Source organism: Marmota monax, unplaced genomic scaffold (assembly GCF_021218885.2).
Source record: "Marmota monax isolate L192 unplaced genomic scaffold, Marmota_monax_Labrador192_F-V1.1 WCK01_AAM20220418_F8-fsc01594, whole genome shotgun sequence".
Classification (NCBI taxonomy): domain Eukaryota; kingdom Metazoa; phylum Chordata; class Mammalia; order Rodentia; family Sciuridae; genus Marmota; species Marmota monax.
The window spans coordinates 24,813-43,459 of record NW_026692358.1 but is presented as its reverse complement, the minus strand read 5'-3'; the positions used below and the strand labels follow the sequence as shown (position 1 = coordinate 43,459).

Below are 18,647 nucleotides of genomic sequence, written 5' to 3'. Positions count from 1 at the left end.
AACAAGCTAGACAAATAATAAAACAATGTCAAAATTGTGTGACCTTTTTACCACAAGTTAATCTTGGAGTCAATCCTAGAGGACTGATACCTAACCATATTTGGCAGACGGATGTCACACACTTGCCAGAATTTGGAAAATTAAAATATTTACATGTTATAGTTGATACTTCTTCTGGATTTTTGATGGGCTCCCTTCATGCCGGAGAAAAAACTAAAGATATTATAGCTCATTGCTTACAAAATTTTGCCACTGTGGGCGTTCCAAAACAGTTAAAAACAGATAATGGCCCTGACTATACTTCTACCTCTTTTAAACAATTTTGCTCATCATTTGGCATTACTCATATAACAGGAATCCCATACAATCCACAGGGACAAGGCATAGTTGAAAGAGCTCATCAAACTATTAAAATGTACTTATTAAAGCAAAAAGAAGGAATTGGGAAGGGGTATATATTCCCCAAAGATAAACTTAAAATAACCCTTTTTACTCTAAACTTTTTAAATTTAGATTCATCAGAGCTTAGTGCTGCGGAAAGGCATATGTGTCCAAAAAATGTACATAAGCCCAAGGTACTTTGGAAGGATATTCTAACAGGACAATGGAAAGGTCCTGACCCAGTAATTGTCTGGAGTCGGGGGTCTGTTTGTGTGTTTCCACAGGGAGAACAGCAGCCGATTTGGATTCCAGAGAGATTAACTAAGGCCCTGACCCAGTGATTGTCTGGAGTCGGGGGTCTGTTTGTGTGTTTCCACAGAGAGAACAGCAGCCGATTTGGATTCCAGAAAGATTAACTAATGCGATTTCTACAGACAAAAAAAAAGATGATTTGGCTCAAATCCATAACAGCTGATATCCAAAACTCCAGTTTGGCTATCCTTACATCTTCGACAGAACCAGGATGCTTTTTTCAATATCTATTTTATTATTATCCTTTCCCACATCATGAAGTTCTATTTTGTTTTTTGAGCTCATACAGAGCTAGTTTAATGTTTTGCTGATCAGTTCTATTTTTTCAGTATAGAGTTTTTAAACATTGCAATGGAGATTTCACCTGTAAAAAGTTATAAGGCCTTTACTATTGTGTTATGTGTTGTATGTATTATATTATGTGTGCACACTTGTGTTTTATGTTGTATGTTTGTATGTACGTATGTCCATATATCATATATGATGAGCACTCATGAAAAAATGGATCCAAATATTTTTTTTTTAATTCACGTGATTTAAATGGTTTAATTTAAATTGGGTAAACAGTTGTTGAGGATTGTTTTAATATGTGAACAAAAAAGGAGTTTAACAGATCTGTTTGTTTATTTTCACCTTTCGTTTTATTTAATAATTCTGTTCAAGACAATGTAAATTGTTCAGAAAATTGTTTTCTTTTAGTGCCTTGTGGAATGTTACACAATTTTTTTCTTTAGCCATTATTGCCAGAATTCCTATCTTCATCCCAGTGCCGGTGAAGACAAAGATAAAACCAATCTACAGCTTCTGCAATAGCCATCACTGAACTGCTTGCAGAACTTGCCTGGACTATGAATCACTTGTATGCATTGTGAACTCACTTGTATGCATTGTGAACTATCTGTTGGTGCAGCGACTTGTGGTGTGTTGGGGTATTTTTTTGACGGTGTCATCGGTAGTACAATTTTTCCAAAAGGAGCCGTCAATTGGCTTGGTGTATCCTCCTCCCTTCTGCTTGTGATGGTCGTTCAGCTAAAATTTGGGGGCCAACAGAGGTGAGGCAAAGAACCTCACCCCCCCCCCGCTGGTACAAAGACATATCCACAGGTGTGGCTGTATGCTGGACCAGTAGTCAGTGACGGGTAAGATCCAATTGCAATGGTACCAACCTAAGACAGGAGGCTGACGCCTTGAGGTCAGCTCATCCGACGACGGGTAAGAACCATATGTAGTATTGGACAACCTAAGGCAGGTACAGTCCCTAAGCCTCATGCTTGTTGTTTAAATAGAGAGGGGGAGATGTTGAGAGCCAGAGCCAAAGGGGCCCCAGCAAACTTCCAGCTGCCAGCAAACTTCCAGCTCCCAGCTGATGATTGGCTCAGAGCGGCCCCAGCAAACTTCTAGCTGCCAACTGATTGGCTCCTCTGCAGTGATGCTCATTGGGCTGTTTCCCTGCCCTTTCAGACCACGGAGCTGCTCACTGGGGGACTTTTTTTGGCTTTGCCCATGCGACCCAGCCAATCGGCCTCAAGAGCAGGAGGAGTGGGGGAGGTTGAGAGGCTTGTGGGAAGCCAGTGGTGGGAGTTGTGCTCTGAGGGTTTTTCCTGAGGAGCTGTGTGGTGTGGTGTGTGTGTTCTAAAAGTAAAGTTTGTTTCTTTTGACAAGTGGCTCCTGAATTGTGCCCAGCCAGACTGCGGCACAGAGCCATGGTCCATTTTCCATGATTTAGGAAAGACTACTGGTGTTCAACTACTTTCTTAAAAAATGAAAAGAAAAAAAAATGATACTTCTATTTTCTATTGCAAGGAAAGATTTCATCCCATTTTCTAAGGAACATAAAAGTGTCACCTAACCAAAATGGCATCATTTTTATTACCCTAGAATTTATTTTATGTCTATTCATGTACCATGAAATCTGGGGTTTGCTGTACTATGGGTATCAAGCTGCTTCTCTGATCTGCTGAGGGCTGTCATCTAATTTCAGCAACTATCTAAGAAGTTCAGCTGCCTGGCTGGCTGGGAGGATGAATAAGGTGTCTTAGAGATGATAACCACACACTTGTTACCTGATATATTCTAAGGTTTGTGACCAGATAAGAATCAGTGATATTTTTTAAATTTTTTATTTGTTTTAGTTAGTTATGTATGACAGTAGAATTTATTTATGCACTTTGGTATATCATATATTGTTGGGGTATAATTTTTCATTTTTCAGAGTGTACATGTTGATAAATCACATTGGTCATGCAGTCATATATATACATAGTAATAATGTCTCTTTCATTCTACTATTCTTCCTATACCCACATCCCTTCTCCTCCCCTCCCTTCACTCCCTTCTACCTAATCTAAGGTAACTTTATTGTTTTTTTTAAAAGAGAGAGAGAAGAGAGAGAATTTTAATATTTATTTTTCAGTTTTTGGCGGACACAACATCATTGTTTGTATGTGGTGCTGAGGATCGAACCCGGGCCACACGCATGCCAGGCGAGCGCGCTACCACTTGAGCCACATCCCCAGCCCAACTTTATTCTTTTCTAGTGCCCCCCACCCCGATTTTCAATTAGCATCCACATATTACAGGAAACATTCTGCCTTTGATTTGGGGGGATTGGCTTATTTTGCTTAGCATGATATTCTCCAGTTCCATTCATTTAACAGCAAATGCCATAATTTCATTCTTCTTTAAAGCTGACTAACATCCCATTTAATATATAAACCAAATTTTCTTTATCCATCATCTATTGAGAGACACCTAGGTTGATTCCATAATTCAGCTACTGTGACATGAACTGCTATAAAAATTGATGTTTAAGTCCTTTTGGTATAAACTTAAGAGTGGGATAGCTGGGTCAAATGGTGGTTCCATTTCAAGTTTTCTGAGGAATCTCCATACAGCTTTCCGTAGTGGATGCAGTCCCACAAGCATCCACTATGGAAAAAGTACCTTTTTCACCACATCCTGGCCAACAATTATTGTTGCCTATATTTTTAATTATTGTTATTCTCAATGGAATGAGATGAAATCTTAGTGTAGTATTGATGTGCATTTCTCTAATTGCTAGAGATATTGAACATTTTTTATATATTTGTTGACCAATTGCATTTCTTCTTCTGTAAAGTGTCTGTTCAGTTTTTTAGCCCACTTACTGATTGGGTTATTTGTGTTTTTTTTTTAATGTAACTTTTAGTACAGTTACTTTGATTTGCAGAAATAATTGATAGTTCTTGTACACTACCCATGGAACAAGACCACATTGTGCGAGGCAGCTTTTGCAATGGTGGGCAAAAACACACTGAAATTTTCTATTATTTTGAATCCTGGTTTTCTCCATTGCATGCTTTCACTGGTGCTTTAGGTAATTGACTTTTTTTACAACTTGTATAGTGATAATTCACCAAAATTCAATGATTTTTTTGATGTTCCCATGGGAAAATTAGAGATTTTCTAATCCAACATTTTCTCACATCACTCTATATTCTACATTTCCAAGTGACTTGTGAGATTCTTTTCTATGAATGCATCGTCATTGACATAAATATTTACAAATATATTGTAATTAGGATTGTTTCAGCTTTTTTTCTTAATGCTAATCATGACTCCAGCTATGGCATTAAATAAAGTACTCAAACATTCTTTTTTGTCTACAGCAAATAATTATCAAAAGAATATTTGGTGGTAGGAAGAACAGCAGAGTAGAGAAAGGGAATCAAGAGGAAGAAGAGAGGGAATAAAAAGAAGGCATGGGGAAGTAACGAGCAAATAAAATCTACCCTATTATGCTATTTCCATGTACACATATATGACAGTAAATCAACACATCAAATCATCCTCATATATACAGGTACATATAGACTATCTGAATTAAAATAACAATTATAGAAAGAAGGTCAGGACAATAGATCAAACAGATCAAAGGAAGGAGAAGAGAAAGGATGGGGAAAGTATTTAGGAATGAGATTGATCAAATGTTATGTGCATATATAAATTTGGCATCATGAATCCCAATATTATGTATAATCATATTCTCTCTCTCTCTCTCTCTCTCTCTCTCTCTCTCTCTCTCTCACACACACACACACACACACACACACACACACAAAAGAACATTGTATGTCCCAAGCAGAGAAGTGCCCAACTCATCCTCTTCAATCTGACTCCTCATGCTCCTTCCAGGTTAGATCCCCTGCCTTCCTCACAACCACGTGAAATGAAAACATCATCTCCCAGTTTCTGGAGCTCTGATCCTTGAGCTGCAGGAAAGGAGCCCTTGGCTTGCTGCTCCTCTCTGCCATGTGTGCTTCACCTTGCAGACTAAGAACCATCATCTAAATGCAATGTGTTTTCTGATTATTCCATGGGCTAGAGAAGCATTGACTAATAAATATCAATTGCTATTTCATAAAGTCTTAGAAATCTTATCTTTTCCATCCCCAGGAATGTGTTAGCATCACCAAACCCCAGCTTACAAGCTGGAACCAAATTATTCTTAGTTCATAATGAGTCAAAAAAAACTAATCATAAACATAAAAGAGTGAATGCCGAATCTTGAGAAAATAATTTTTTTTTTCAAAAATTGATGAAAATTGAGTGCCGTTTTTACTGGACTGGTCAACTTTGCTGTAGCAGAATGTCAATTGCTAAGAAGAATGAAATAACAACAGAAGTGATGTATCCAATTAGTAGCTGTCTCCTACATCACTATCCATGCAGGGGATACAAGTAGAAGTCATTTCAAAAGTGTCCATTTTAATATTCATCAGAAAATGGATAATTTGGGTGGTCAGCATTACTAAAATGAGAAAGAAAAATATGTAACATAGGCTCAGTGACTCCATTTCTACAGGGGTAAAGAAATGTTACCTAGGAGCTCCATTATATTTCCTGAGTGGTTGTAGAATCTGCCATTTCTACATGTGAACATAGTTTTATAGGAGATGGTTTTTTAGTTTTAACTAAATTATTCACATTCAACTCACCTGCCAAGAACAGAACACAAAGAACTGACAGAGACAAGAATTTACTCAGCTCCTCCTTAGCTCCCAATCTACCAAATCAAAAAACTCCTTTCTTATTTTAAATTCTCAGTCAAAGCAGAAAGAGATAGTACCTCGTTCATTCACTTACTTTGTGGGGGAAAACACATCCATTTATGCGATGTTTAGTATAAGGATAAATTCACATATTGGCCAATACAAAAGTTATTTTGGAGTACAGTTTATTTTCAGCAATCTCAGTTACATTTAACTAATTCATTAATTATTCGCTATTGCCCATCACACACAATATGGTGTTAGATTCGGATAAGGAAAAAATGTTGTTTATAAGATACACATGCAAATCCCCAGAGCTCACCATACATTATTTAGATCTCTATAATTTAGAAATAATATAACAGAAAATCATTACTTCTTGAAATATAATAGGTAACAAGAATTTCTGATTGCTTGATACTACCTCTTGACATATGTTCCTACTTCTTCATTTGTATCTATATTAACAAAAATATTAGGAATGATAACAGTATATCTGCCAATATTTAAAACCTCAGGTCAACATGGATTGTCTAATCCCCTTTCAAACATCATCACATTCATTTCTATTATGAAGTAAATGTCTGATATGGAGAAGGGACATATATTCCTTGTTTATCCTCACTTATAATATATGTCTAATACCAGACCCCATAACTATAAAGCTTTTCAAAAAAGTAAAATTTTTTTTCATGCCTATCAATTCTCTTCAACAACTTTTTTCCTACCCCCTTCTCATGCGTTTGAATCTCTCTTCTCAAAAACTACTTTATCCTCTGCATGGAGATGTCTACATTTTAAAACTCAAAACTAAATGTTCTCCCAACAGCATCAATGGAAGCCTTTTGACAAACAACTGCAGTGTTTGGGTTCTGATCAAAACTGCACCTAAAAGAGGGAAAGACTTGAAAGTAAACAAAGGCACATGTCTACCAAAGTTATTTACAGCTGCATGACAATATATATAAAATTTCTGTTCAGGCCAATTTTCTGTAATTCATATCGTCTTCAGTCAACTCGAAATCAAAAACCTATCACACAAGTAGAAAGTTTTTAGCCTATGTAGACTGCATATTGCCAATCCTGGAAATCATATGAAGTCAGAGTATTGCAGAAACATTTGAAATATCTGAGATTTTTCCAAAAGTTATTAAAGACATCAAACACAACACTCACATGGTCAATAAATATCAGGTGAAAATTTAAAAGAAATCATATTTCATATGTCATATATGGAAATGGCACCAACTACAGACAAAAAGAGTTCTCAAAAAGGAGCTGTAGCAAAATAATGTTATTCTAAGATTTCAGTGTCATGTTTATGTAAGAGACCTCGAGAAATCTAGTAGTAACATTATGAAATATGTAAGATAATTCAATAATTTCAAGGATACAGTATGATTTATAAATCCCATCAATGGACAGTTAATTAAAACTCTAACAGTGATTTAGATCAATATTTTAAAGTCAGAAATTGCTAAAGTACTAATTACGTCCTGTTCAAAAAACAAAAGTGATCCAAGGATCACTTTCTTTAACTTTGAGATATTTTACACATAGAACCAAATTTCATGAATTAGTAACATACTAAAAAATGGATATATAAATCTTTGTAATTTCCTTAAGAAATGGCAAGAGAGTAAAATGTTGATCATTTAACAATTGAGGAATTAGAAAAATAGCATTCTCTGAATTCTTCTTTGAAATTTTCTGTACATTTGGAAAGTCTCAAAATAGATATGATATTTAAAGATTATCAAAATTGTAACAACTGTATGAAAAAACATAACAGAAGTTATACAAATGCCTTCAAAGATGAGTTTACTACAATATGTGTAAAGACTATATACATATTGGAAACTCATATCATATCATGCATTAGAATATTTAATAATTCAAAATGTAGTTTCTCTCTGAACTTATTGAGAGTTCCAATGCAATATTAAGCAAACAAAGAAAATCTTCATAGAGATCAATAAAGTAATTCTACAGTCTTCATAATAGAAAAGTAGATAGAAATGGAATTCATGTTGCTGGAAGTTAAGCTAGTCATTTAAACATTATGTGTGTGTTTGCATTTTTGTTTCATATGATGGTTACAAAAACTGCATTTGAATTATATGTGGAATTAAGTACTGTAACACATTTCAAAAGAAATGTAATAAAATACTGTAGAGTTCCCAATATAAATTAAAATATGAGACTCATCAACCATAAAGTCAAAGAATGAAGAGAAGGAACTTTGTTCATGAAAATATACAAAAGGAGAATAAAAGCACAAGTAGAATGTGGGAGACCATATTTCAACAAGTACATCTGTATTTGAAAAACAAAATCCAGAATATATAAATGTGGTCAATTGTTTGCAAAAATGTTCCTCCCAATAATTATTATCTCCCGTCTCCACGCTCTTTCCTAAGAGATGGTAACATTGTGTTGGCAGAAGCAGTGATGTGCCCATTCTTGACCTAGGCATGAGAGGATCTGCACCGACTTGGGACAGTGCTATGTTATGTGGTGAAGCCTAGGTCATCAGCTGGTGGGGAAGGAAGGGGAGCTGAGACACCCCTGACAACAGAGCAAGCAGGACTGATGCAGAGGGAGCCCACTGTCCTGCACAGGCCCACAAGAGTTGATTACAAAACATGAGCAGTTAGTGTAGCTGAAAGACATTCAATGAGTTAAGGTCAAGCCACAGCAAAGAGTCAAAACATAGAATCATGAGATTAAACAAAGGTTCTTTGCATTAATCTCAATATGGAGTAGGTTTGTTTTACAACTGCTCTAAGTAATGGTTCAATAAAATTCTCCTACTACAAAAGGAAAAGATCAACAAACCATTTAAATGTCGATGCATAAACTGAGAGTGGACAAGTGAAACAACTCAAAATGGATAAATATTAATATATATTGAGGATTTGGGGAAGTGTAAAATAAAATCATATTTCATAGAATAAAAATCACCCAACCCAAATCCTCATTTCTGAAAAATAGGAAAAACTGTAAATCTGTCATGCACAAGGTTATATAAAACATAGCTAGCCATGATGAAAACAAAATCTCTGTGCTTTATACAATCCTAATTTTAAATGTCCCATTTTGAAGGAAACTCACTTCTGAACGCACCTGAAAGACATGCTGGGGGTATTGACTTGGCCCAGTAACATTCTTAGAGGTTTGAAAGAAGCACATATGTGAAGGACACTGTGTAAGAACCCACATTCCCACAGCCCTCTGCTCTACCTGAATGTTCTCTTTTATTTCATTCTCCTTTAAACTCTGGGCCAGAACCACAAACCCTCGCTGCAGCTGGTAGCAGAGGGCAATCAGGGCTGGGAATCGCTTGTGCTTTTTTGCCAAGGCACCAAGAACGCGATCATCCAAGAGAATTGGGGAGCTCTGGTGAACCCTGGAAGGAAAGACAGAGATGCTGAAGCCCTGAGGCCAAGTTAGTTAGGAGGATTTCATAAATTTCCCTTTGGGGGAGGGGATGTTGTTTACTATGGGTTGAATCCAAAGGCTTTCTACCACAGAGCCATAAGCCTAGTCCTTTTTATTTTGAGATAGACTGTCAATGAGTTTCTGACACTAGCCTCAAGTTTTGAAGTCTTCCTGCATCAGCCTTCCAATTCCCTGGGATGACAGCAAGCACCACTGCACCCACGCACAAAAGAGACTCAGGTCTCTCTGGACCACTCTAAACAGGGATCCTCAAATGCAGTCCCTATACCAGCAGCATTAGTATCTTATGGGATCTTCCCAGAAAGGTAAATTCTCCACTCTTCCAGGGTCAGTTGAGAGTGACCTTTTGAACTCTGAGTCTTGTAGGACTATAGATAATCCATCCTCAATGGCATTTGAGGTAATTCTCTGAGGTTCTCATTACCAATGTTTGTGTTGTTGAGTTCCAAGAGCACCATAGGCAACCAGAACAATGTCTTTGGATTTGCAGAAGTCCAGCAGTTTCCTCTGGTTGTGATAAATATGACATTCTACCTGCAGTTGGACATGTATAATATATCTGGTTCTGATGTTAATGTGAAAACAAAATTGCAAATAAAAGAAACTAAATTTTTAAAGAATTCAATTTGGACATTAAGTTGTGCCATAAATCAAGAATTTGATCAAAGACTCACAGAACAAGTTTGACAGACATTTGGTCAATATTCTGCAAGTGACATTTGGGTAAATCGAGTCATCAAAAGAAAAAGAAAAAACAGATTCCAGAACTCAAAGAGCTTAGAATAATTCCCCCCAACCATAATCTCTATTAACAAGTCCCAATTTGAACCAGTCAATGTGGGAGAAAGGGACCTGACCTGACAATCTCCCCTCTGCAGGGCAGTAACTTGCACAGTGGAGACTTGAAAAATCTGAAGAAATCCCACTGTCAGTCAACACTCAAGAGGTGAACCTGGGCAGAGCTCTTAAGACTTCCATGATACAACCAACAAGACTGGAAAGCAAGATGGGCATGCCATGCCCCTCCTCTCTGTGAAGATTCGCTCTCTCTTTGGGGAGTTTCACCTTTTGCTTTCTAATCACCCCATGCCTGCTGCTCTAAGCATGTCTGGTGCTGTTCTAGTGTGATGCAAAACCCAGTAACTGAGGACCACTCTGGATGCCTTGGCTCCTCGGCAGGCCCTTGATCTGTAAGAAGGAACTCAACTCTACCTCCTAACTGACTGAAAATGAGAATGTAAAACAAATTAAATGATATATAAGACAGTTTTTTAAAAAAAGAGGTTCAATGTCATGTGGAAAAGCTAAACTTTCTGTGTAAAAAGAGGTCAAGAAACATGAGAGAAGGAACATATGATCCTGTCCCATCCTGAGGATGGGAAGAACTACAAAAGGTATTTCAGACACTTGAACACAGACTGTATTTAGATGATGTGAGAGACTTACTGCTACCTTTAGATGTAGTATTGTAAATGTGCTCCATGGGAGATCATCTTCATTCCTAGGATATGTTCCCTGAGCTCTCTAAAAGTGAATCTACAATTTACTTTGAAGAGACTTAGCAAATTATTAAGCATATTTATGAAGATATACCTACATAAATCAATATCTCACAGTGATCTGTATAGTCAACAGTTTTAGACACATGATGGAAAATATGGATGTCCAGTATCACACTCTGAACATTTTTTGTATGTATAAAAAGTTCATGATAAAAAAAATTCAGCATAAAATATTTTCAATTTTTAACATTTTTATTTGAAATTTATAGTGCTCGACCTCTACACATGAATTCATGAATTTTATAAGTTGTGTTCCAACTATAGACCATTACTCTATGACTGAAAGTTGTCAAAAAGTAGAGCACAGAACCATGCACAGAATATATTGGTCTACACAGTTGATTTGATATCTGGAAGCATATAATAGCAAGTAAGAGGGGCTCAGGCATAAGACCAACTAATTGTACAATCAGCTAAAAGTTCCTGAATGTGGTTTCATCCAGCATCACTATATCACCATACACAACTAAGTTCCTCTAGTCCATTAACTCTCACAAGCTCTACTTTACTCTTCCTGTTAAGTGTTTCTGTGGGTCCAGAAGCTGAAATAAGAGATAACAAGGATGCAGGCACTGAACCTCCACACAAACCCTGACCACTGATCTCCTATTTTCCTTCTTTTCTTGCTCACTGCCCATTCCTATGTACTGGCCCTCTTTGCTACACACAATTCCCTCCACAGAACATTCACCCATCCAGTCTCAGGTTATTCTTCATTGCTCAAGTACAAGCTCAACTTTACCCTGAAGTCTAATGAAAAACCACTCCCCTCCTAAATCACCTTTATATACCAGATGCTCCCTTAAATTGGGTACTATGACCATCCCCTCATTTTCAATAAGAATTCAAACAACAGACATGAAACTGAGAATCTTCCACACCCTACAAGATATTGGCACTAAATCTAGACTCTTTTGTTCACAACGACAAATGAACTGGGGGGAAAATGGATGCCTGGCAGTACTGTACAGACAAGGAAATGAAACAGAAATGGCAGTGAGGCTCAGGGCTCTCACCTGGTTGCAAACAGCTTATACTGAGGCCTGGTTTATTCAGGATCATCTCCAGCTGCTTGCAGTTAAAGTTGGACACTCCATTGGACCTGGCCAATCCTGCGTCTTTGCACTTCTCCATGGCCTTGGGAGGAAGGGGTTGGGAAGAAGCATTTGTACAATGGACTATGTCAATGTACAGGCAAGATAGAACTGTTAAGAGGACCCTGTCAAGATATGACAACAAAGCTTACGAATTGATTATTAACAAGAGAAAAAATGGTAAAGATAATAGGGCAAGGTACTGAGAGCCAGAAAAGGAATTCCTGTTTCCTTGGGAAATCAGACATCACTGCATGTGGAAGCAGGAGCTGCATGTCCTCACTGTCCTCAGTTCTTCTCCTCTATTTCCCTCAGTCATATTCTAGTAATGTGTTCCTCCCTACCACCTAATAAAAAATCTATTCTAAACATAATGATTTCTAGACCCACAATTTCAGGAGAAAGCATACCTCACTGTCACCCTGTGGGCTTTCTGTGAGATCATTAATTAAGGCACTCACCTCCCATACAGCACAGAGATCCAGTGAGTCATATATTAATTTTCCATTTTCATTTTTTTGGATAAAGCTCTTCCCCTGGCTGCAATAGAAGTGATCATAACAGCAATCTCACCAAATTCATATGTCCATGCACAACAAGGCTTCTAGAAACACTTAGAAGATGGGAGACTAAAGCTCCTTGAAACACATGGAACAGCAGTCTATATTCATCTATTTCCAAATTCTTTACATTTGGAGGTGTAAGGAATACCTTCAGGTGCTTAGTTTCCTGTATTCTCTTACATCATATAATGTGTACATTTTATTTTATTTGTATATATGTATGTATTTATACATACACACATGTATAATTAAATAAGATATTCTCATGTCTCCTAATGGGGTCTTCTAATAGCTTATGTTATTTTTCCTATCCCTATTTATTGCCCTAGGGAAATGTGTCTCTTTCTCTGGGAAAGTCACTGGTTGCATGGGCTTGATCTCCAGCAATGATGGATTTCAGTGATGACACAGGCTGAAGAGTGGTCTTGATCTACCTGGACACATGTGGATCTAAGAATATGTACATGTACCAAAGATGGTCATTCAAGTTTCAATTCAAATTTGATTTGATGCTGGAAGATGAAGAGTCCTTATCAAATATTAATGACCTGAAACTTGAACAGCCCCAAAGTCATATTTCCCATCAGTGGAAAAGGCTAAGGCAAAAAGCAAGCAAATCTCTAGTAATGCAGACACAATGGATAAATAAACAGAGAAGATTCTGAGGATTACTTATAATCTTTCCAAACAAGAATGGACCAGTTCTGGTCAAAGAAAAGTGGACCAAAGCTACAGAGGTTAAAAAGGGAAATGAAACTAGATTAATATATTACCCATATTTGGAGGATTTGTCTAACTTCATATTGAGACATGCATGTATCTATGCATTAAAAATGGTGATCACAAGGAAGATAGTCTCTTCAAGACTTGCGTTTCCATCCATCAGATCTATTCATGTAAATGGCATTGTATTTTTGTCTATTATTAGTCAATCAATTGAACTATGCATGAAATTAAAAATGACATAAAATTTTTATCAGATAATGACATTATGTAATCTCTGATTTATGTTCATAGATATTACAAAGCTATTGTTAGTCTATTTCATGCATTCACTTCATAAAATAAGAATTAGTATTTTTTATTTAAAGAACTGAAGGAAAACACATTTTGAACATCTTAATAAACAAGACACTTTAGCTAGATCTTGTTTACTACAAATAGAAATGTCCTACATTGTTCTTTGATAATGACAAATGAAATGTTGATATTCAGAATGATGACAAAAATTTAAAAAGTCAATCAGGAGATAATGAGTCCAAAATCTGCTCATAATTCTGATTCCATAAGCAATACAAAATCATACTGCTGATTAGAGAGTCAGAAACTTAAAGAACGTTAAAGTCATAAATTTGTAGACTCTGAGTAGGAATACATAATCTTTCTCTGCTTTTTTAAAAAAATTGTTGTTTAATTGTTGATGGACTTTTATTTTATTCATTTATTTATATGCAGTTCTGAGAATCAAACCCAGTGCCTCACACATGTGAGGCAAGCGCTCTACCACTGAGCCACAACCTCAACCCCCTTTCTCTGCTTTTGATACTGTATTTTTTGATACTGTATTTATAAACATTGTACAAATAATCACATTTCACAACAACTGATCACCAACAACCGATCACCCAATGTAATTTTCACTTCTTTATATCACATTGCAGTAATTTTTAGTGTATATGTAATACCTTTGAAGTATAGAATATGTCTTTCTCTTCACAATGCCATCTGCAATCTTGCTTTTAATGGCTAGTCCTACCTCCTCTTCTACTTGGTATGCATAGGTACAATCAATATGGCAGAACCCAGATTCTATAGCTATTTTGGTGGCCTCTATTGTCTTACTATTAGGAACCTATAGGAACAACCAAAAGTATTTGAGAGTCATATTATGAGAAGGAACTTATAGTGAGTAAAGTGGAGAATTTATTAGAAGGAAGTTATTTTATAGTCCAATGTGTTCTTCATACTACTTAATTATGTGACAAGGGGCTAATCCCTTGAATGCCCATTTTCTAATATGTAAGATTTAAGTCTGATTCTATAAGCAATACAAAATCATACTGCTGATTAGAGAGTCAGAAACTTAAAGAACTTTAAAGTCATAAATTTGTAGACTCTGAGTAGGAATACATAATCTTTCTCTGCTTTTTTAAAAATTGTTTTTCAATTGTTGATGGACTTTTATTTTAATCATTTATTTATATGCAGTGCTGAGAATCAAACCCAGTGCCTTACACATGTGAGGCAAGCACTCTACCACTGAGTCACAACCTCAGCCCCCTTTCTCTGCTTTTGATACTGTATTTTTTGATACTGTATTTATAAACATTGTACAAATAATCAAATAATTTCTAAATAATTTAGGAAATGGCTAAAGATTGATTTTTAATGTCATGTGCAGAAGGAGTGACCTGTCAATCTCAAATTTTTTCCATGTCTTATGTTAGTGCTATATTTGTGGTGATGACCTCAAATCTACTTTGTCTGGGATTCTCCTAGTTAATGACAAAAAAAATTATGTGCCACCCATCCTGCAGATAAAGTGATAATTTGAAAAATGTACAAAGAACTCAAAAAGATTCACAACAACAACAACAAAAAATCAATGAATGGGCAAAGGAGCTATGTCAAAGAAGAGGTACAGTCAACAAGTACATGAAAAAATATTCAGCATCTCTAGTACTTAGAGAACTGCAAATTAAAACTACACTGAGATTTCCCCTAATTCCAGCAAAAATGGCAACTCTCTAGAATACAGGAACAATAAATGTTGGTGAAGATGTAGGAGAAAAGGTACACCCATACATTACTGGTGGAACTTCAAACCGATGCATCCATTCTGGAAAGCAGTATGGAGATTCCTCAAAAAACTAAGAATGGAACCACATTTTGACACTGATATATGGCTTCTTGGTATATATGCAAATGAGTGTAAATAAAAAAAAAAGGTGACAGAAGCAAGGTGCAGAGGCAGAATGGCAGAAAGTCTCCTTATCAAAGCTGCCAGTTTTATTTATATCAATAGGTTACATTGGGTCCCTGGCATCAGTAGTACATTATTGTCCATGTGTCACTAGGCAGGTTACAGAGTTAGCAACATTATGCAGCTTATTAGTCAATTACATGCTGTAGTTTTAATGTGCAATGTTAGGAGCTTTGTGTAGCTCTCAAGAAAGTCCATTGTTACTGTTCTGTGGACAGACTCTGGCACAGCAGAGCTTGGTAAAATATTGTGGTTGTCTAACAAGAGTTTCTTTGTTCCTGAGATCAAGGTCTAGGCTGATAAGACTCAAGCACAGAACTCCTCATTAAGGGCATTGCTACAAAAGCTAGGCATCCGTGTCCTTGCACAGCTAGGCATTATGTGCCTTTGCAGAGAAAATTTCCCAGCTGCTAGGCATCCTGTACTTTTGTACAGAAACTTTCCCAGCCACCAAGCATGCTACAGCCATGAAGTCATCAGAGACCCCAATCCCAAACACATTAAATCATTAAGGGTATGCAATTCCTTGACTCTTATTTGTAAATTTTGAGGTCAGATTGTGCATCCTTCAATTAGATGACCTAGATATAGAAAAGGAGATATTCTCTGCACCTTTTCAAGTGCAATGCATAAACCCATTGCTGAGTGAAGTCTGTAATCGGGCAAAGATTTCTAAGAGTATGTCTGGATTAGCAACAAGTAAAAGTATATCATCCATCAAATGAATAATATATGCATCAGGATATTTTCCCCTCACAGACGTGATGACCTGCGCCACAAAATTTTGACATAGGGTAGGACTTTTACGCATTCCCTGAGGCAGCACTTTCCAGGAATATCTTTTACCTGGTTCTTTAAAATTTATTGCCAGGACACTAAAGGCAAACTTTTTACAGTCGTCTGGCTTCAAAGGTATAGAAAAGAAACAATCTTTTAAAGCTATTACTATTAAATGATAATCCAAGGGGATAGCTGTAGGAGAAAGAAGCCCTGGTTGTAAGGCTCCCATGGGCTCAATAACACTATTAACTGCCCTGAGATCTTGTAATAATCTCAGTTGCCAGATTTTTTTCTTGATTACAAAGATGGGTGTGTTCCAAGGACTGAGCTTGGGTTGTAAATGGCCAGCCTGAAGTTGTTCTTGAACTAGCATGTGGGATATTTTAAGGTTTTTCCCTGTTAAGAGCCACTGACTAACCCAGATTGGCTCTTCTGTAAGCCAATTAATTTTTTCTGCTGTTCTCTGGGCCGAGATAAAGTCAGGCCCCTTACCAACAATTTGGGCTGGGTGTATTAATTAATCTTTGTTGGGAAGATTGCGTTATAGGCAAATACCCTTCTAGTAAATTTCCCTCAATTTCTCTAGGAATACATTTTTGATTACATCCCTCAGATGACATGATAGAATTTGGAGTTATGAATAACAAACCTTGGCTGCTTAGAATGTTTCAGCAACAAATTTCCTGGCAAAGTGTCTAAGACATAAGTCTTAAAAATCCTAGAGTTACTATCTTTATCTTCCCAGCGAAGATACTGAGCACTTTGTGCAGGCTGAGGGATCTGACCTATCCCCCTCCAAGTATCTATCCCCTCCAAGTTGGCAGGTGCAATATGCAAAGGGCAGCTCTTAGGCCAGAATCTTCTAGATAGAACAGATATCTATCAGCCCCACTATCTATGATACCCCGATAGTTATGATTGATTCTAAGATCCAGTAGAGGGCGCACCTGCCGAGCTAATTGAGGCCAGGACACTTGGTCTGGGGACCAGGAAGTTGAGCTCTCACCTGGGCGTCCTGGAGCCACAAGGCAGGAGTACCAGTTGTGCCTATACATCTCTTGAAAGAGAGCTGAGTGACGTGGTCAAACTGAACAATAATCTCAATTTCACCTCTAAAATTTGAATCAATCACTCCTGGCAGCATCTGAATTCCCTTTTGAAAATTGTTTTGCCCCCAAATTAGACCTATGGTATTTGGTGGTAAAGGCCCACAAACCCCAGTAGGGATCTGTTGTGGCCACATTAGACATTAGGTTACTCCCAAGGTTGGCTGTTAGTGTACTTACTCAGTTTGTTTTTATTGAGATGGTAGATTCTTCACCTAATATTTGTCAAAAAATTATCAAATTTGCAATAGTCTCAATATAATTGTTTGTAACAAAATAAAGAGCTGGGATTACATCTTACCTGAATTTATGGATGCAAATTTATATATAGAATATAGGAATAATTCACCTTCACCATGTTTATTCCAGCATATGGTTAAATTTCTCTCAGTGGAGGCCTTGTTGGATATATTTTAGATACAGAATTTTTATTTAGAATTCATCATTTGAGAATACATGAGATTTTTATGGATTAATACAACTCTTTATAAGATATGAATATTTATATATGGCCATAAGATTTTTTTCCTGTTGTAATCTAATCATTTCTCTTTTTCTGTGATAATTGGTTTTTTTTATTTCTCAACAAACCCTAGGACTCTATAGATAAGTATAGCTCACTCTAGAAGATGGGTGAGGTTGTTGACTAGTGAGGTGTGGTAGAAGTGGGGCAAAGGTATTCTTCTCTGTGTCCAGGATATTCAGTAGAGCCTTAGGCACATGCTGCCATGTCCAAGTAGACCATCTTGAATCCAGGATCAGTGCAGAGAAATATTCTCATATTTGTCTGAGAAAGAAGAGATATAGAGACAATGTTCAGGAATTGAAACTCAGGCAAACTCAGAGATACTATAATCCAAGTTTGTATTTCATGGGTTGGGATAGGCAGAATTTTTACCTAAATGGGAAAACAACAGTGAAGAATGAGTACCCTCAGTGAGGTTTGTGGCAATGAGGAACACAGTTTGAAAGAGAGTTTACAGGACTTGTTTTCTGTCAGGAAATTCCTTCCTATTTAATTTTCAAGGTTAGACATTTTCATGTTGTATAAGTAAACACTTTTTTTTAGATTATAAAAGTGAAACAGTAATTATAGCGTTCTGAACAACATGCAGAAGATTTAGAAATCTCTCAGAATCCCACTTTTCAGGAAGACTTCCATTGTATCTTGTGAAATAATGTTTCTAGACCTGTCAGTCAATCACCCTTCACTAAGCAGTGTGATATAGCATCTTTTATGGTTCACATTTCTGAGGATTGCACACCCTTCAACAATGAACATTTGATTAAAAGCCAAATGCGACACTTATAAAATATATTGCCAATGAGAATGTTATAAAGGCTATTTTTTAATTTGTTCTAATTTATTGTAGT

The 18,647-nt window shown here is 36.7% G+C and overlaps 1 pseudogene; it reads right to left on the bottom strand.

The window, feature by feature from the left end:
* Window positions 1-5,439: 5,439 nt before the first annotated feature.
* LOC124091421 (aldo-keto reductase family 1 member C4-like) lies at window positions 5,440-17,222 on the bottom strand (annotated as a pseudogene).
* Between the last annotated feature and the right edge of the window lie 1,425 nt (window positions 17,223-18,647).